Source organism: Archocentrus centrarchus, chromosome 11, assembly GCF_007364275.1.
Source record: "Archocentrus centrarchus isolate MPI-CPG fArcCen1 chromosome 11, fArcCen1, whole genome shotgun sequence".
Classification (NCBI taxonomy): Eukaryota; Metazoa; Chordata; class Actinopteri; order Cichliformes; family Cichlidae; genus Archocentrus; species Archocentrus centrarchus.
Genome location: NC_044356.1, coordinates 24,626,709 through 24,647,170, shown reverse-complemented (window position 1 = coordinate 24,647,170; position 20,462 = coordinate 24,626,709). Strand labels below are relative to the sequence as shown.

Below are 20,462 nucleotides of genomic sequence, written 5' to 3'. Positions count from 1 at the left end.
AACTTAATGGAGGTTGGTATCAAACAACAGAATTAGTTGGCCATCAAGAGCCATCCATCCGTTTTCTTCTGCCTATCCAATTTGGATCATTGTAGGGGCTGGAGCCTATCCCAGCTGTCAGGGTGAAAGGCTGGGTACACTCTATACAGGACGTCAGCCCATCACAGGGATGACAAGCCATCAAGATTTCATTTATTTATTTATTTTTGGCATCACACTGAAAGCACAGCGAGCTTCAGAAGCAATACTGGAAAATTATAGAGTGCTACAAAGATTTCTTTATTTATTGTAGGTGCACCCAGAAGTTAGAATCACCCTGGTTCCCTTAATACAAAGCCAAAATGATTCTTCCAAAGGGTTTTTGTCCACTGCAAGTTTTGGGATCTTGCAATGGACAAACAGAACATCTCATAGTATCTACCAAAGCTCAGCAAGACAATGATTTCTATCTATATCCAGGACAATGCGGAATGAAAGGGTATAAAAGGGCATAGATATATGTATTTTCAACCTGGATGGGTCAGCAATGCTGCCATTCACGAGATTAAGGAAACAAAATTCATTGTCAAACCAAAGATAAGCACTAACAAGCTAAGGTTGGGTCGCCATTTAATGGTGATCCATTTATTTTTGTTTAATTATGTAAGGCTGGGTTTAGGAGAAGTGTATTTTCAAGCAGTGCTTCACTCTACCTTTTGCTAGCAAGCGGGAAAACCTGACTGGCTAGTTAGTGCATCCGATTTCACTACTCTCTGACCTTTAGCTTAACAGAGCATAAAAACAACTGTCTGACAGTGGAAGAAGGCCTTGTTTTGCCCTTCCCATGCTGATGTTAAATCACTTGAAAAAAGCAAACTGGCTAGAAGGTGTGCATTCACATTTGGTAAGTGCACAGTTTGAAATGAATGTGGCAGTATTTAACAGTAAGTAAAGACAGCAACAGCAAGGCTTAGCTGCACAGTTTTGAAGGTTGTTTTGTGAGACTGCTCTACCACAAAGACGTTTTATAAAATGAGTTTTAATAAATCTGAAAGTCCAAATCCACCTTAAGCTTAACTGTAATGTTTGGCGGATGAAAGAAAGGGCTTTTGAAGTGGCATAATGATAGCTGTTATAGTTAACAACAGCAACACTAATCGCTTGCTCTTAACTACAGGTACAATTTAAAACTCTTGAGCCCCATACTGTTTAAGCAGCAGATGTTGCCTTGCTACACAAAGGCTACTTTGAGGCTCAGGAAATGTGTTTTATAGATCAAACCAAACCAAAAAGTCACTAAAAAAAATGAAATTTAAATGCACAGCAAAGAGGACATTATGATAGCAAGTGGCCATCTGATTTCTAAAGCTGATATGGGCAATTCAGCATTGGTTGGGGTCTACTTTGCATTTTCCTTTTAGTCTTCACTACTATCTAAAAAAAGAAAAACATCTCTTAGCAACTGAAGGCTCTGCTGTGTTCACCAGCAAGTCCCTAACTATCTGCCTGACATTTGGTACTGTAGATTAATTTTATTAGAACTATTTACTGAAAACAGCTACCCATGCTGCCGCTCGAAATTATGTGATTAAAGTGCCGAGACGCAACCACACCACATAATGCTAAGGGCAATAGGTCCTAAGCATTGCTGAGTGCAGCTGCAGATTCAGGAGATTATTTACTGAGGGTTTGTTAATATAAGTGAGTCCTTTTGCATTTAACCTTATCATTTAATTCATACTACCGCAGCTTTAAAAATCCCTTGTCTGTGTATAGATTTTATCATAAAAACTCAAAAACAAACAAAGAATATAACGCTAGATTAGGACTAAGCAGATTTATAGTTTTTTCCTCTTATTTTAGGACTGGCCGTATGACACGAATGACACCTCGTGACTTTTTTTGTTGGCATTTTCTGCTGTGAGGCCGTGCACGCTGGTCATTATCTGGTTTTCTGCAGAGTTCTCTGACTGCCGGCATTTATTCTGCACAATTAATTAGCCATCAAGAACTGAAATCCCCGCTGATGGAGACCAACTCAGGCCATCTCGCTCAAACCGCTCCCCATTGTCTGTCGCTGAGTTATTATGTCTAAATTTTGCCAAGATGTTATTGCTGTGACAGTCCTGTATATCTGGTGTTGACTGCGCTGGGACCCTCCTCTCTTGTTTTCTGGATCACCGATGGGTGTGAACGCGCTTGTGTGTACATGTGTTCTAACTGATGGGCTCTGGGCATGCAATCCATGCTGCTGTCTAATTATCCTGATGTGATGGATGGCTTTGATTAAATCATATGAAGGCTGAGACAGTCTATGCCTCCCTCTACCTCTCCTCTCTCGACTCCATGTCTCTTTTTTCTTCTTCTTCTGTCACACACTTACACACAGACACACATATTACATAGCATGCAATCCTTTAAGTCTAATCTCTCCTTTTTTTCTTTCATCATATGATACAGGACTTCAGTAGTTCAGAACAGATGAGCCCTGCTTTCAACATTGATGAAAGATATCCATAAATCATCTGGAGGGAGATAAAGAGAGTAAATGAGAGAGGGAATAAGAGAGAGGAAGGAAGGAAGTGTGATTGACATCGAGAGAAGTAAAGGTAAAAAAGATGGATAGGTAGTGGCATGGAGATGCAGATAATCTGAATATTCCACAGTAGTAATACTGGCTTAATGTTAGTTTGCACTGAGAATAAATCACGTCTTTTTCTTGTCAAATATTCAACATGCTGAATAAATTTGGAATAATTTTGTTTATAATTTGCATCTTTTTTTTTGGATTTTCATCATTTCTTAACTGAATTCAGTCACTGAGTTCTGTTTGCTTTTTCATTTAACTTGGACTCAAATGGACAGGATTATTATTACATGTTATTTTTGTTATTATTATTTTGTTTTCCCTTTTCCTTTTGAACAATATAAAACAGAAGTTGCTGCTTTTGATGGATGTCGCTTTGTTGTGCAGCATAGATAAGAAGATAACTTTTTTTTTTTTTATGTAAAAAATTGCAGAATCCTATCTGAATATGAAAGGGGAAACCGTACCTGTGAGAGAAACATAAAAATAAGAAAGTAAATCAGATCATTTTATTCTCGTATTAGGCTGCTGAGAAAAACGTTGGCATGCAGAAGTGCTGGGGGAAAACGATTCTCGGCCTAATTCGCTTATCTCCTCCAGATAAGCTGCACTGCAGATAATCAAAAAACTAAATTGATAACCTGTTCTAATGCAGGCTCAGTTCTGTCTGCAGCTACACACACCAAACTGCACACACCCTAATGAGATGCTGTCCTTCAGTGCTACAAAAAGCTGCTGTTTGAAGTTACTCTCCCAGAAACCATATGCTCACAGCGGGAAGACTGGGCACAGATCCACGAGCCGCACACATACATTCAGCAATGCCTGTGTAGCCGCACACATGTATACCCATTCAGAAGTGAGACGTGAGTGAGGGGAAAAATGAAGGGAAGTGACTCATCTCTGCAAAATACTCGCATGTCTTCAGTTAAAAGCTTTATGTGGACTTGTGAATGAAACACATTGTCACAAGCTGCATTCTAATTGATATCAAGCCATAACCAGCAAAACTCAACACTTTCTCTCATTAAATATACCCTTAAATTGAAGGCAGCAAGACTTTTAATATGAAAAGCCAAGAGGGAGTCATAAGTTACAGCATTCAAATAGAAGGGCATTCAGTAGAGCATATTGCATATCGTCTACCCCAAATTTTCCATGTACTGAAGATTCTGACTTATCCTCATGAAGTTAGATGCAAATTTGTGATTACTGTCCCTTTCTCAAAATGATGAAATCTGGATCCAGGACTTTTACAAAATCCTTCCTGTGAAGGCCAGATCCACCCGTTGCTCATCACTTCCACTTTCTGAAAACTAAGATATGGAAGGTAAAAACACTCAGGTCAAGGCTCATAATGAGACATCACTAATCAATTGCTAATGTCAAGGTGGCTACATCCATCTTTTATATACACTCTAGGGGTGGAACAGTTTTTCCAGCTGTTCTGAATGTCACCCTAGTCCCTGGGACATGGAGGGGAAAAACAGCATCCTGGTGCAAATTCATCACTGTGAAAATCAGGAAAAGGCTCACAGGAATAATCAAGCATGCAACGAAAATCACCGGCACCACTTAAACCCAACTCTCAGACCCTTGCAGCCTCCATTACTAAGGGCCCTGTAGACCTCCTTCACCACTCCTCACAGCTACTCCCATCAGGCAGCCACTAAAAAGTGCCTCTGTCAAAAAAGAGAACTTTGAAAAAGTTTTTCATTCACGCCACAAAATTCATTTTACACATGACCACAAACTCTGTCAGTGCTTTTAAATGCAACTTTGTGAATGTGCTCGTATCTATTTATGGAATTGATGGTGTTTAATGTACTGTAATGTAATGGTCTCTGGATTTAACTTTGACCATGTGGATTTGGCTTTTTTTGCTGTAGATATGACTTATCCCAGCAAGGAAAAGCACAGATGCTATGCAGTATTGATGTATTCCAGTCCCACTTTGTAAGCTGGAAGCTGAATGTGAATCTATGCTAGTAAGAATCATAAAGGCATTATTTCTCACCATAAGTTGCACGAAAACTCCAAGGACAGTTATGGTGGTGTTCAGTTAAGCAAAGCCTGGAAAGAATATAATCCATATAGAAGACGGAAGTAACCTCTCATAATGAAAAGTTAAGCCAATGCCGAGTGCCTCAAATCTGCATTCCTTTTAATGGCCAGCTGGGGGTGACTTATGATTGCCAAAATAAGTCTAATTGTATTGAAGTCAATGAGAAAATAGTTTGAACTCTCACTTGATTTAATACAGCAAGACATTCCTTTTGTAAATTATGGCCCATTTTAGGGTAAAATAGATTATACAGAATGTAGAAGGGTATTATAAGGTGTAGATATCTTTGACAAGACACTATTGTATCAATGAGGAGTCCTTCGGTTCTTAATAAGACGATCCACCAGTGATGTTTCAGAAAACCAAGATGGCAACTGAACTTTAAGATCTGAAACAGGAGTCCCCAAACCAATGGGAGGTGTCAAAGCTGCTAGATCTATTTTTTATGTGGAGTCAACCTTTCCCAATATCTAACCCATATAAGTAAAAACATCTATACAGGAGCTAAGAGTTAAAAGTTAGACATAATACAAATCTAGACATTATCTATTATAGTAGCTGTTCTTGATTATGAATGTCCGGCATTACTGATTAGTCCTCTCATGACCCCATAGATTACCTGAATATAACCGATGGTGAGTGGTTTTGCCATGACAATGATCATTCACACGGAGAAGTCCATATACTGAAAGACATGGCAGAGAACACTTATTCTGGTGGACAACCTGTGAATTATTTTCTTATGAGTGTTATTTCATGCAGAGCACACGAAATCTGTCAGAATATATATTTACCCTGATGACAATGACAGGAATGATAAAGCACTGTGGCAACAACACGAGGCCATTTCAGCCACGTTACAAAGAGTTTCTGGTTCTGACAGCAACAATTTGATGTACTGTATATGGAGCATCTCATCTCATACTGGCCTTCTGTTACATCAGATAAAATGCACAAACACAGGGCACTTAGTCTCTAAGTGGCCCTGTCTGTAGCTGTAATTAAGTGAAAGCTTCAGTTTCATTAGCATGGTAATTCCACGGTAAATCCAACAATGGACAGAAAGAGAGGTGCATAACTGTGTTAGCTGAGGTGGTGATGGATAAATAGGCGAACAGAGAAGATAAATAAATAAAATGACAAATATTTGAGAGGTAGATAGATGGAAATCTGTTGAATGGTTTTAGCCAATTACAGTGAAAGAGTAGATAGGTCCAGGGTACTTCCAGACAGCAGATGGCCCGTAGAGTGCTGACGTCACATCAGTGAGTCAAGAGAAAGGAGGGAGGAGAAAGGGAGGAGGGATGGAGAAAAAGGAGGAGACTGAAGCTAAGAATAGTAGTACAACCTCGGGCCAGCACAATCGGTCAGCCTTGCCTGCTATTTTTTACTTTACTACTGCGCCAGCTGGCATTTGTCTTGACATCTTTCTATCTACTGTTTCTATTTTACTCTCGCCATCAGTCTCTTTCCAAAATGCAAAGCCAACAGTATGGCAGCTTCGTCATTTCGATGTTTCTCAACCAACCCACACATGGTAGTGACAGCTTAAACTGCTGTATGTAGTGTTCAGCCATGACAGTCGACAACAGCTTCAGAAGCAAACATCTCCAGAGACGTGACTTAGTCAATATTGCTTCAAATGTGAGATCAAATACAAGATAGGCCATGAAGGAGAGTGAGTGGCATGCTTCCGAATCCCACTTTCTCAGAGCTGTTTCATTGACGTGGGTTAATCCCTGAGGTTCCACGTTCCTCCAGAGGGATGGATTTCAAGGACGCACAAGACAGACGTGGGATTTATATGTGGGTACAGGTGATGCGTGGCTGCAGGAGTTACATTTATGTGTGATTGTGCTCTTGCCTTCTACTTACCACAGTCTCATCAGGAAATGGTGCTCCATGTGTATAGGCAGAACAGAATGGAAAAATAACTCAGTCCCAGGCACTCTGCAGAAAGGGAAAGACAAAGAAAAAACATGAGGGAAGCTCAAATAAAAAGCTCATGTGCAGATTTGCACCAGACTGATCACTCTTGGCTGGAAGCATTTAGCTCTACTTCTTTTCCATTTCTCTACAGTACATCCTTCCCCCCGATATGGGAAAAGCACCCCCTCCCCATAAGCTCCGACCTGTAAATGGGTCCCTGGCGGTGCTTGGCAATGTGGTGGAGGATGTGCGGCTGTGCCTGTTGGTCCCAAAACAAGGAGCTCCACTGACTGCCTCGCTAACACTTGAGCTCCCCTGTTAGGAGCACTAGGCCCTGGAGCCACAAATGGAGGGATGATAGGAGGATATGACAAGAGGAGAGCAAGATAACAGTGGAGAGAGTGAAATTAGCCATGGAAATAAAGGGATGGAAACGAGATAGGGACAATAACGAGAGAAAGAAAGAGGAGGGGATGACTCAGAGGCTAACAGCTTAATTGAGTGTGTGCTGCATCCAATTACCTCGTAAAAGCAGCAGAAACTGTGAAATCATTGAACTTCAGAAAAGAAACACACACCGAGGCTTACACGAAATAACACTGTGTCACCTGATGGGAGAACATGTGTGTGGAGCTGTGTGTGATAACAGCAACAAGAGGAACATAAGATGCTTTGTCTGTGAGTTAAATGCTAGCAACCTAACTGCAGTGGTATTACAGGCTGCCACAGGGTTCTGCATACTTTAGTACCCATCCATTAGCATTAGCATTAGTACTGTTAGTTGTTAGCGATAGCTTTCTGATATTTTTTTTTTTTTCTTTCTGTTATTTTGTGCCTCATTACAGCTAATGCACACCCTCAGCATGTGTTATTTTGGTGCTCCATGGCAACAGCAGCTAATATACACACATTTACACAGTTGAATCCATAAGAGAAATCATTAACAAGACATCGGATGTGTTTTAACAGTCCCCCCAAGGACACGACAACAGCGTGATATCATTTTAGCTGTGATCACCTGGTATCAATATTTTGCTCAGCAGAACAGAGCAGTGTCATGCAGTGTTGCGTTCAGAGACCGAAGTCATCACAAAATGGCTTTAACATCCATTTGTGTGACAGGAGGCTATGTATTTTTGCCAATCCTACATGGAGGATGTGCCGCTGTCACTCGTCAAGCAGAGCATGGCAGATGCTCTCACGAGCCTCCATTGATTCGCCGCAAAGTGTGAGTGTGTGTGTGTGTGTGTGTACACGAGTGTGTGTGCGGGTGTGATGTGTCGCTAGCTAGCTGCAGAGATAATTAGAACACAACTCTTTTGCTGTCCCTCTAGGCCACTGATCCAGCTGCTTTCATCTAATATAGGTCAGCTGTGACAAAGCCCTCAGCATGGACACTGATCAGCCCTGCTGGCTCAGTCATACGCAAAATATGAAGTTAAACTCATGCACAAACGCACAGACTGATATGCTCTCTCACAAGCACGTTGACAGCACACCACTCATGTATGGTGCACATGTAGCAGGTAAAAATCCCACAGTATTGACCCTGTATGTGAGAGCTAAAAAACACACTTCAGGTACGTGCTGGTTTCCAACAACACACTGCTCAATTCATAAATACACTGGAGAGGGCAAATAAGAAACTTGGAGTCAGCTCTCTCACACTAAACGAAAATATTGCCAGACACATTCAATGCAAATTTGCTCACTTGCTTTGAAATCAATTTTACACTGGAAATGTTTTTTTTGTCATATTATGCTTGCATCTAATACTCAGTGATGCGCAAACTGCAGTAATTATTTATAGTACTAGGTTATAACAGTGTCCCACAAGCACAAAAACATTAAACTAAAATTGGACAGGGTAAGGGACAAGATGCGATGTGATCTTTATTAACACAACAGCACATATATCTAATGGATTGGGGATGCAAGCATCTGGCTCTGAGTAACTGACTCACACGGACAGCCACAACTTTATAACCACTGGATGGTGATGTGAATAACATTGATTATCTCATTACAATGCAGTGCTCTGCTAGAAGCACTCTTGTCCTGGGATTTATGTGGATATAACTGTAACACTTACATAACCTAATACTTTTGTGGACCAGCACACACACACACACACACACACACACACACACACACACACACACACACACACACACACACACACACACACACACACACACACACCCTTTTGGTTACAGCCAAAGGCTTCATAATTCCAGTATACATGGCACTCCCCAATGGCTGCTACCTCCCCCAGCAATACAAAGCATGCAATAAATTTAGGCAAGTAGCATTATTGTTGTAGCTTATCACCATACTTATCAAATGATTTTGCTGCTTAATACATACACAATTTTAACAGCTATAAAAAAAAAAAAAGTAGTCATACGATGCTCTGCACTGTTTGGCTTATTCGTGGACATCATGTTCAGCATTTGTAGGAACTGCTTTAACTTAAAGTTTACACCTGCTTTACATTTTCTTTATAAGTGACACGAGCAAACAGATTACCCCTCAAAAATGCAAGGAATTTCTTTCTTCAGCCCAAAGAGCTGAAAGATGACACTGTCATAGAGATGTTGTAAGCCAGGTAGCATCTGCCACTGCACTTGTGAGACTTTAAATCCTTACTTGCACAGATATGATTTGTTAAATTTCCCAGTGAATTTTTAAAACATCCGGATAGTCACGTGAAATTACAGTGAGACTGGTTAAAAATGCTACAACAACAAGAAAAAAAACCTGATTATTTTCATGGTTTAAAAAGTTATTTACAAAGAAATGCTAAATGCTTAAAAACCTTAGCACTTATGTGAACTTAGTAATTTCCTTTTTTATTTTTTTCTGTGAGACTAGCTGGAAGAGCCATTTGGACCATATTCTCTTTGGTAGCAACTGTTCTCCTCTACATAACCCCTAAAAATACACAGCGGGCTCCAGCTTATTCAATAATAAATCCCAACATCCTCATAGTCCCTTTTAAGATGCATATGATATACTCACCCACATGCATGCTTGCACTTTTTGCACTCTCACTCTCCTGGTACTTGTACTTGCACAACAACTTTTTGTAGTCCTGCCACCTGAATAATTAGTCATCAGGAGTGACCTCACTGAGGGTGGGGGGGGGCATGATGAGCACAGCAGGGATGAAGAAGGGCAAGGTGAGGAGAACAGCAATTATATTCTCTTCTTTTCTCCATGCACTCCACTCTGTTTCCCCTCAATTACAAAGGCCACATTTATTAGGTGCTACCGCTGATATAGAGAGTGCCACTAAGTGACTAGTTCACCTCCTCAGGTGTTTTATCCAAGCTATTATATTGATGACCAACTCAACAGAAAAACATTATTATCTTCTGCCAGCCTAATACAGTGGCCTCACTAATGGGGCAATAATTGGTTCAAATTGCGAAGTTAGCACATAGTGGCATAGCCTTTGGGATGGCTCGATTAAAGGGCCTTGGCAATGTCGCATTGCAGGAGATCCATGCATTCTCTTGACTCTAGTCACCTCTTTTCTTCCTCATTCAAGCTCTCTTAATTTTTTCTCCCCCCCAAAATAAAGAGAGTGCAGCGCAATCATGTGAGGTCATTAAACAACTGCAGCTATTTATGCAAATACAATCAATACTTAATTGTCTCCCTCTCTTTATCGTTCTCCTTCTCACTTGCTCTCTCCATCTCCTCGTCTAACAAGAGACCGCAGTAGGGGCATTAATTAGGGCCAGACATGCACCGAGGATTTCCCACAGGGCTGAGCAGCATGGCCAGTTCATAGCAGGTCAGCAGAGGACAGGCCTGGCCTGGCCACTGCAATGAAAGAACGAGAGACCACAGAGACAGCATTTGCCGCAGAGCAATCTGCAGCAGCCCTGCTTTGGTTTAATGGCTCTAATAAACCACTTTCTACAGATGATGCAAGTAAAGAGTGTAAAAGTGCATGTAATATATGGCTTTTCATTTGTTTAACACTATTTTGTAAGTTGAGCAAACAGGGTTATTATAGTTAACGAAAACGAACGAAATAACGAAAACTGAAATTGAAAAATAAAAACTACAGTTAAAAGGAAAAAACGATAACTAACTAAAACTGTATTGTGAGTTTAAAAAACTAACTATAATTATAGATAAAATTACCTTTCTTTTCTTGTTTGTCATTTTATTTAAAAGCCGCTTTTTCTGCTCACAGAGTTTAAGCTGGGAGCACCGTCGGGCAGCTGTGTGCGTGCGTGTGCACGAGAAAGCGGCAGAGTTGCTCTGAACCAACCTGAGGTTCACCTCTGGAGAAATGTGACTACTTGTCGGGTCCACGCAGCCACAACGTTGTGATTAACCTGTTCTGTCCTTGTGTGATTCCGTCTACTTTATCAGTCAGAGAATAATAATCAGGAATAATAATCAAAGCATCAATATAAGGACTCAATGTCAGCAAATTCCTGGAGGGAGACTGCTGAAACTGTCGGAATGGACGTGAGGGAATGAAGAAAGTGAAAAAACAGGGATAAATATGTTTGCAGCCAAAAAACTGAGCACAAAGAGCGAGGACCAAAAAAAGTCCCAGCCGGCACCGCATATAAAACACCAGCAGGCGACCACAAGGTAATTAACACACACAATCCAGCTACACAAGCATAAATGCGGACATGAGCTCGGCCGCTTCCGTGTACAGAGGCAGCAAAGACCCTGCAAGTTTAATTAGCGAGCATCTAACCAAGCTAGCTCCAAAACAGAAGCAGCATCAGGTGGTGAGAACATCAGGAAGCAGCTGGATTTGAGCTTTGATTTGTTAATCTACTGCACTGATGCTGAACTTTATGGGGAGTTTATTGTAGAATTTATTGAGTTTTGGAGTTCATATTTTTCTTTGTTTCTCCCTGTTTTTGTTCATGTGTGTCCTTAATATTACATACATATTACATACGTAGTGCTGCTGTCTTGTGAACAGTTGGTTGTTCAGTATATTTCATTAAACGGTATCTTTTGTTGACTTTTTATTACACAGTAGTCACTCTTATTCCTTCAATCTTGCACCTGATGAAGTATGAAAAACTAAAACTAATACTGAAACTAATGAAACTAAACTAAAACTAAGCATTAAACCAAAAATAAAAATTAATAAAAACGAGCGAAACCGCTCTGAAAACCAATTAAAACTAACTGAATTAGAGAAAAAAAAGTAAAAACTAACTAAAACTGAACGATAATGTAAAATCCAAAAGTATTATAACCCTGTGAGCAAATTGGCCCCCACACATGTGGTCAAAGTTGCTAAGCTAGCCAAGTTTCCCATGTTTACAGTGATAGGAGTGGCACAGTATATAACTGTTCTGTACTATTAGTTCTTTTCACCATTTGTTCTTGGTTTTTCTGATTTTTAGACAGAATCCATAAATTTCGTGGCTGAAATAATGGAAGATTTCAGATGTTATTTGACAGATAATTAAACTCACACTGGCTCAGCTTGACAGTTGGCAAACCACCTGAGTTTAAAGTTTCAGGTGAGAAACTAGGTTTTCAATATGCACTCAGTGGCAGCATATTTAATTTGATGCTTAAAGACTGAGGCTCATGGCCCATGACTCGATATGGAAAGGAAAAAAAAATTAGCATCTTAACCATTTAAAGATTAATGTGGGCGTTTTACTCATATTGCAGGGCAGAGCTAGTAATATAATGTTAAGAAAAAAGCTGTTAAGTGATGTTTAGGAAGGTTGTTGGTAGAGCTGGCAATATCTCTGTTCAACCATCAACTACAGAGATTTCTCAGTACTAAGAACACAGTATGAATTTGTGGGCAGAAGCAGAACATAGCAAGTATATAAAAAAGTTTTGTGCAATGTCTGCTCGATGACTGCGATGAACAAGAAATATACTATAATAAAATATTTAGGCTATTTTTTCCCTAACATACTACAGTATAAGAGCCTTTGTCACAACTATTGCATTACTGTATTTTCAACTTTGGGGCAACTGCTAAATCCAAAGAGTCTAAAAGCTTAGTTCCATTTGCAAATCAGTGTCCTACATTTAGGACACTGCACATAGATTTTTAATAACTTCTTAGGGATTTCCACAGGATTAAGTTCAGACAACCCAAGCAACTTCCTTAACACCAGCCATTTCCAATTAGATCCTATTAACAGAACACTGGCTTTAGCTCTGAAAACATACCCTATAGGGATTTCTGCCAGCTTAAAAGAGGGGAAAAAATTGAACAGTTCTATCCATTCACTCCATATGGTATATACCGTTTGGATTGTCTTCATTCCAGAGCACCATTAAGTTTTGTGATAACCACAAAATCTTTCAGTAAGACATCAGGGTAAGTATAATGCTTATCGTGCATTCCAATAACATTTCAAGGATATTAGGTATACATTACGATTTTTGATGGCTTCTCATATAATGTTCAGTCTAAAGAGACTGTGGTTGTAGTAGCTGTTTTTATACTATTTTTTAGTCCACTTGAATTACACACTTGTAGTGTGTCTCAAGGATAAATGTGCCAAATGAAAAGAAATAGGATGTCACATAGTTGCCTTGTGTTCATCCTATGATAATAAAGTTCTCATCACTTGGAGCTCTGGACTGTGCACCCGCATACTCATGGATGCAGAAAATGTAACATCCACAAAAGGATCTTTATGTCACTGAGTTGAAAGTACTACCTATTTTCATCACCATCTCTGACTATCATCCATCCATCCATCCATCACTTATCTGGATCTGGGTTGCGGAGAGAAGCAGTATACCCCGGACGGGTCACCAGTCTATTACAGTGCTAACACAGAGAGACAGAAAACCATTCACACTTACAAACTATGCAACATCAACATGATTGAAGGGAGCTTCTCACTTGTCTTCTATACTTTTTAAATTTTCATTTATTGGCTGTTATAAATGCTGATATCAGCCAATATATTGTTCCTCATCGATAGATTGGACTCTGCTAATCACTGCACCACCATGTCACCTACTATGATTATAAAACTAGTATGATTAATCTCTGTCTGTTGAATTGCCATTATTTGTTTGTTCTCTCCCAATGATCTGGTGAGGTGTGTTTTTTCTTTCTCTGTCCCAGCTGACCCAGTACGCTGTTATACTCTATAAGGAAGCAATTTGAACCACATACAAGTCTGTTACAGAGAGATTACAGTAATAGGTCACTTGTATAATCTCGGCACCTTTCTGTTTATTAATGATCAAAATAGATAATGCATACATCTTGGCTTACTTAATAGACAGAGTTGGCTAGTATGAAGCATACTGGGAGCGAAAACTGATAACTGGAATAATAACCCTCTGATGTCTAGGTCATCACTGGTGATGAACTTAAAACTAATGTTTGGAGAAAGGCAAAAATGTTTTTTTGCGGGAGGATAAAAAATAAATAGTTTTTCATACATGAGATCACAGGGTTACATTTAGGGTTGAAGTCATTGCCGATGATAACAGAGAGTTCATGGAACTTCCCAGAATGTATTAAGCCCCTCTTACTGTTAAGAATATATTTCTTAGATGACTCTGATACGAGACAGGCATGTATTGGAATAAAAAGTGAGCTTTACACAGAGCTGACGGACATCTGAAAAATCCAAGCAGCTGAAATGTTTCTAGATATAACTTTACACTAAAGCCTTTCCACAGTTTGTCTGTAATAATCTACTTCAGCATCATGACTGTCATCTTTCTGCATTTTTTCCCTTAATAAGCAGACACACGCACATGCACACGCACACGCACAACACCTGGATGCTAAACAAGTACCCACATCTCTTGTCTTAATGGATTTTAGACTATATTCTGACTATACACAAATCAAATGAATGTGCCGACTCAAGGCATGCCCGGAGACACGCTGCGCATTAGAGTGAGGCGTCAGTGATGCTTTTAAGAAAGCACAGAACTGCATGTATAAATCAGCGGTAGCTGAACAGAAGAGGAATGAATGACAAGGGATGGTTGAAAACAACATAAAACGAGGTGAAAAGGCAACGATATGTGGGTGAAATGAAATGCTGAAGGAGAAATTTTAAAAAAAGGGCAAAAATTAGTTTTTCTTGCCTCACAGGGTTTCATAGACGTGAACTACATCTCTGTATGTCTGTTAAAGGTTGTATGGACTGTAAATACACTGCTCAAAAAATAAAGGGAACACTTAAACAACACAATATAACTCCAAGTAAATCAAACTTCTGTGAAATCAAACTGTCCACTTAGGAAGCAACACTGATTGACAATCAATTTCACATGCTGTTGTGCAAATGGAATAGACAACAGGTGGAAATAATTGGCAATTAGCAAGACACACTCAATAAAGGAGTGGTTCTGCAGGTGGGGACCACAGACCACTTCTCAGTACCTATGCTATCTGGCTGATGTTTTGGTCATTTTGAATGTTGGTGGTGCTTTCACACTCGTGGTAGCATGAGACGGACTCTACAACCCACACAAGTGGCTCAGGTAGTGCAGCTCATCCAGGATGGCACATCAATGTGAGCTGTGGCAAGAAGGTTTGCTGTGTCTGTCAGCGTAGTGTCCAGAAGCTGGTGACGCTACCAGGAGACAGGCCAGTACACCAGAAGACGTGGAGGAGGCCGTAGGAGGGCAACAACAAAGCAGCAGAACCGCTACCCCTGCCTTTGTGCAAGGAGGAACAGGAGGAGCACTGCCAGAGCCCTGCAAAATGACCTCCAGCAGGCCACAAATGTGCATGTGTCTGCACAAACGGTTAGAAACTGACTCCATGAGGATGGTATGAGGGCCCGACGTCCACAGATGGGGGTTCTGCACACAGCCCAACACCATGCAGGATGAACAGATGAAAGCAGGTTCACACTGAGCACATGTGACAGAGGTGACAGAGTCTGGAGAGGCTGTGGAGAGCGATCTGCTGCCTGCAACATCCTTCAACATGACCGGTTTGGCAGTGGGTCAGTAATGGTGTGGGGTGGCATTTCTTTGGAGGGCCGCACAGCCCTCCATGTGCTTGCCAGAGGTAGCATGACTGCCATTAGGTACCGAGATGAGATCCTCAGACCCCTTGTGAGACCATATGCTGGTGCGGTTGGCCCTGGGTTCCTCCTAATGCAGGACAATGCTAGACCTCATGTGGCTGGAGTGTGTCAGCAGTTCCTGCAAGATGAAGGCATTAAAGCTATGGACTGGCCCGCCCGTTCCCCAGACCTGAATCCGATTGAGCACATCTGGGACATCATGTCTCGCTCCATCCACCAACGTCACGTTGCACCACAGACTGTCCAGGAGTTGGCAGATGCTTTAGTCCAGGTCTGGGAGGAGATCCCTCAGGAGACCATCCGCCACCTCATCAGGAGCATGCCCAGGCATTGTAGGGAGGTCATACAGGCACGTGGAGGCCACACACAATACTGAGCCTCATTTTGACTTGTTTTAAGGACATTACATCAAAGTTGGATCAGCCTGTAGTGTGTTTTTCCACTTTAATTTTGTGTGTGACTCCAAATCCAGGCCTCCATTGGTTAATAAATTTGATTTCCATTGATGATTTTTGTGTGATTTTGTTGTCAGCACATTCAACTTTGTACAGAACAAAGTATTCAATGAGAATATTTCATTCATTCAGACCTAGGATGTGTTATTTGAGTGTTCCCTTTATTTTTTTGAGCAGTGTACTTTTTTAATATCTATGTGTAGATAGCTGTAGCTGCAGATGCAGCTGTGCAGTGTTTCACAGCATGCATCTTTATGGGTGCACTCACACAAACTTATTCTCAGTGGTCAGGCCAAAACACTTAAAGTGCTCCCTCCAGTACTCATCTGACAGCTCACCATTTTTCATAGTATTTCTCTCTCTCTCCCTCCCTCCACTCTTAAGGATCCCTTGGTTCTCATTAGGTGATTCCTTGGCAGCAGGTGGATACAATGTGTGTTTCTTCTTCCTTCACACTTCCTTAATCAATCTTTCACCCACTCCTTTTCATTCCTCTTAGCATCTCACTACCTTCTACTTGTACATCTTAAACCTCCCTTTCTTCTCTTCCTCTTTCCTCGTCAAAGCTTGGCCTCTTCATTTATTGCTGTAAAATTGTTTGTTTCTCACAGGGCACAAGGACAGGAAGCTGAATCACAGCAGAGCAAAGAAAGGCAACTATATTTGAAAAAAACAACCAGAAGACAGCTTTATGTTTAAGTACAGTGGCCCATATTGCCATATTTCTTTTTTTTTTTTTTTTTGATAGACAAGAGTGAACAGTTTGGAGAATGACAAAAGTTATGATTAATTCATTTCAATGTTGCTAGAGAGTATATCAGTGGCAATGATGCCCCAGAGCACCCAGACAATCAGTATCATACTTATTATTCTCAGTCAGACCTACAAAAGAGTTTGTGTACGCTGGAGCGCTTTCAGAATGTGCACAAACACGTGTGATTCGTTAAATGCAATTTTTTTTTATCAGTGTCCCTTCACCCGAAACCCAATTCCAAGCTTGCTAATGCGTTATGGATCATTAGACAAATATACTGACAGCGCACTGATTACAAAAATGAATGATGCATGATGCCGTTTTGCTCTGTTGTGCGTGTGTCAATTTATTTACTTGCCTTGAGCCAGAGTGTCTGAAGACAGTGCAGTACGTCCACTAGCGACAGGCAGAGCATTGGTAATATGGTACAGAGGTTACAGCAAGGCAGCGTCACCCCTATCTTGTCATGAGGTTTCGTTTAAGGTCACTTGCACTTAACTGTTACTATTTGCACAGGTAGTCAGAGGTTTTTAAGATGGTTGACCAAAAAAGAAATATATTAATTTTGAGGTTAAAGCAAGTCAAGGCAGTCAGTGAGGAAAACAAAATGAGCAAGGGCCAGACAAAAAGACCAAACAAATTGAAAATCCAAGAGTACAGGCTAAAACAAGGTTATGCTTGAGGAGATGACCTGAAAAGGGAAAACAGGGGAAATAACAATGACTGGAAAACTTGACTAGAATGATAGATGGGGATAGGAAAATGAAGGGTAATTGAAAACAAGAAGTCAAGTTCATAAAACAAGCACTGCAGCTGTTTACAGTGTGCAACTTTGAGTTATCTTCAATCGTCTCTTCAGCTTTAAAGGAAATCCTAACAACATTCGGCCACTGATCCTTCAACAAATTCAGTTCTCATCCCTGGGGTGTCAAGTAGTGCAGTTTCCTCAGGGCAGCTGCCGTGGCTCCATTACGGAGAAGGTGCACTTGGTGCGTGTGCCCTTTACTCAAAAGGTTATGGCAATAGAGAGGGAGATCTAGCCCTCCCAACTCGACATCTGTCAGTGAGTAGGGTTACTGTCGGGGGTGTTTTAGCTGAAACCACAATGTTTTCCTAAACCTAAACACATAGTTTTTAGTACCTAAATCTAATAAGTGAGTAAAAGATGAATTAACCAGTGTTTTATGCCACCCTCATTCCATCGACCTCTTAATGCAAACTTTCTATGTGTCTCAAAGGCACCTGTTATTTCCAGTGCATCAAGGCACCAACACCACAGGTCACTGTGCACATAGTGCAGGAGGCATCTAACAAAGCAGCATTAAATTACAACCCACAAAAGACAAAGCACTGACAAATTTGTACATTTGAACTCACAGCTGAAACTCATGTTTCAATTGCTTCACTTATTTATGGTTCAATTATTTATGCTGCACTCAAACCATCTCAGGGGCTTAAATTTCATTGCTTTTATTGGTCATTGTTCGAATGTAAGTTGATTTCGTTGTCACACCAACACGCAGTACTTAAAATTAAAAGGTGAAATTCTTTCAATGGTGGCACTTCCACCGATCATTTGCTTACAGCGCCTTCACCTCTCAAAAGCCACCTTATCTTAGAGTAAAACTGGGGCTCCCATTCAAACAAGATTTTGCAGCCCGTTTCCCGCTGTGATTCTCAGCTTAAGTGACGCTCTCTTCAGGAATTTCTTTTTTTTTTTAACCTTTTTCATGTTTTTCTAATGGTTTCTTGTTGCATTAGAACAAGTGGGATGTTGATATTGGCTGCATTCGTAGCACTCAGATAAAAGGACATGTGCACAGAATCCTGTTTGATTATTTCAACCTTCTTTCCTCAGCAATTTGGAGTTTTTTTTCCCCCTTTTTTTCACTTTTCAATGAACAAGCCAGTTTTTGAGTGTACTTTGGTTTTTTATTTCACCAAAAGCATCAGTGGCTTAAGATTTCCTCTCAATGGATCCAAAGAGCAGCTACAAAAAAATATTTCCTCTGCTCTACACATCCCGATTCACAGCCTTTGAGAACTGGTGGTAGTTTTCCACCTTTCACTCTATCTGGCACAGCTAAACGTCAACCAATCGGGAGAGAAGATTTCATCAGGAAGCGGGAGGGTGGGGTGAGGAATGAATCAGAGCAAAGACTAGGGGTCACGCTGAGGTCACGGATGATGTCAGTGAGGAGCGAGTCTCTTCAAGTGAAGTCATCAAAGCTTCATTATTCCTTTCACACAGGTCCGCTCGGGCAAATTAGCCCCACCACTCAAGTGCGTGTGCATGCATGTGTGTATTACACCCTAATTTGTGGCAAGAGCGAATTAGCTGTTGTGTGCTCGTGCGTGCCTGTATGTGTTTGTATTTGTCTACCAGGTGCTAATTGAGTTTAAAATGCAGCCGCTCAAAGATGAGGCACACAGCACTTACGGTCCGATTTTGTTCATGCAAAAGGACACACACCACCAAAAAAGTGTATCATCAAACAGCCCCATTACAATGCGTTGGAGATGAGGCAGAGGGAGAGAGGTGGAGAGGAAGGGCATTAAAGCAGAGTAAGGACATATTTCTCCCTCTTTCACCAGCAGGGACATTTCAGTCTTTTTCATTTAAACGAGCAACAAGTAGAGAATCGAAAACAAGAAGATAAACAAAGGAAAGAAGAGGTGATTATCTTTAAATAGTCATCAACCTGTTGTTGTCTTCAGCAGAACATTTGTCATGCACTGACTGCCACAGCTGCAATTTGCATATTTCATTTTGCACAATATGCATAGGTTTGTGTGTCTAATTACAGAATAACGAGCATCAGAACTGGCTGATTGCGTGTCTTTTCAGCTTGGGGGCGCTCATTTGGAGCGTGCCTGTATGTGTCCAAGTTTTATTTGCTAAAATAAGCGATCTGGTGACCTTTAAGCAGGGGTGGGAGTAGAAAAAGGAATCCATGTACGCACAGTCTGAGTGTCATATTGGGTTAATGCGTTGCTTTTGCAGATTGAAGATTCGGCATATCAGGGGAGCATGTAAAATATTCCATCACATGGTGCTCGGCTAAAGGCCAGCACTGTCACAGCAGCTTCGTCAGTCTCTAGGTAACTGCTGCACCTATTTGCTTCGTACATATATACACCCACACATAACTTGTTTGGATGTTAATTGCAGCAAGCACAAAGGCATGGAAACAAAAGCATCCAGTGAATCAGGCAGAAGCAACACTCATCTGATCATCTTTTTTTTTTGGTTTTTAAACATATGTATATATTCAAATAAACACAACACATTACCCTTATTTCTGGATAAACATGTATTTTCCTCATGTAAAACAGAACTGCAACAAAGCACAATTGGAATCTATGCATGAATTTAAACATTCATTTTTTTGACACCATGTACATTCAGCTCATACCAATTAGCAAGAAAAAAAAAATGCTGGAAACACGCGAATTGCAATGTAAATGTCAAAAAGACCCACACCCAGCAGAGAGCGAGAGAGAGAGAGAAAATGAGAGGGACAACCAACCACTAATTAGTAGATGGGAGCAAAGTGGCGCGAAGAGTTTTGACAATGAGGAATCTTACTCTCGTTCTTTCTCCCTTCATCCTTCCATCCCTTTCATTAATTGGCTGTCATGCTTCTGAGCA

At 40.7% G+C, this 20,462-nt stretch overlaps 1 protein-coding gene across 1 annotated transcript in view; it reads right to left on the bottom strand.

Annotated features, from left to right (window-relative positions):
• dlgap3 (discs, large (Drosophila) homolog-associated protein 3) overlaps window positions 1–20,462 on the bottom strand; it is a 195,178-nt gene that overhangs the window by 52,544 nt on the left and 122,172 nt on the right. The window contains exon 2 of the mRNA XM_030740779.1: window positions 6,507–6,581. The gene's annotated coding sequence lies outside the window, so the exon portion shown is untranslated. The remainder of the gene's footprint in view (window positions 1–6,506; window positions 6,582–20,462) is intronic.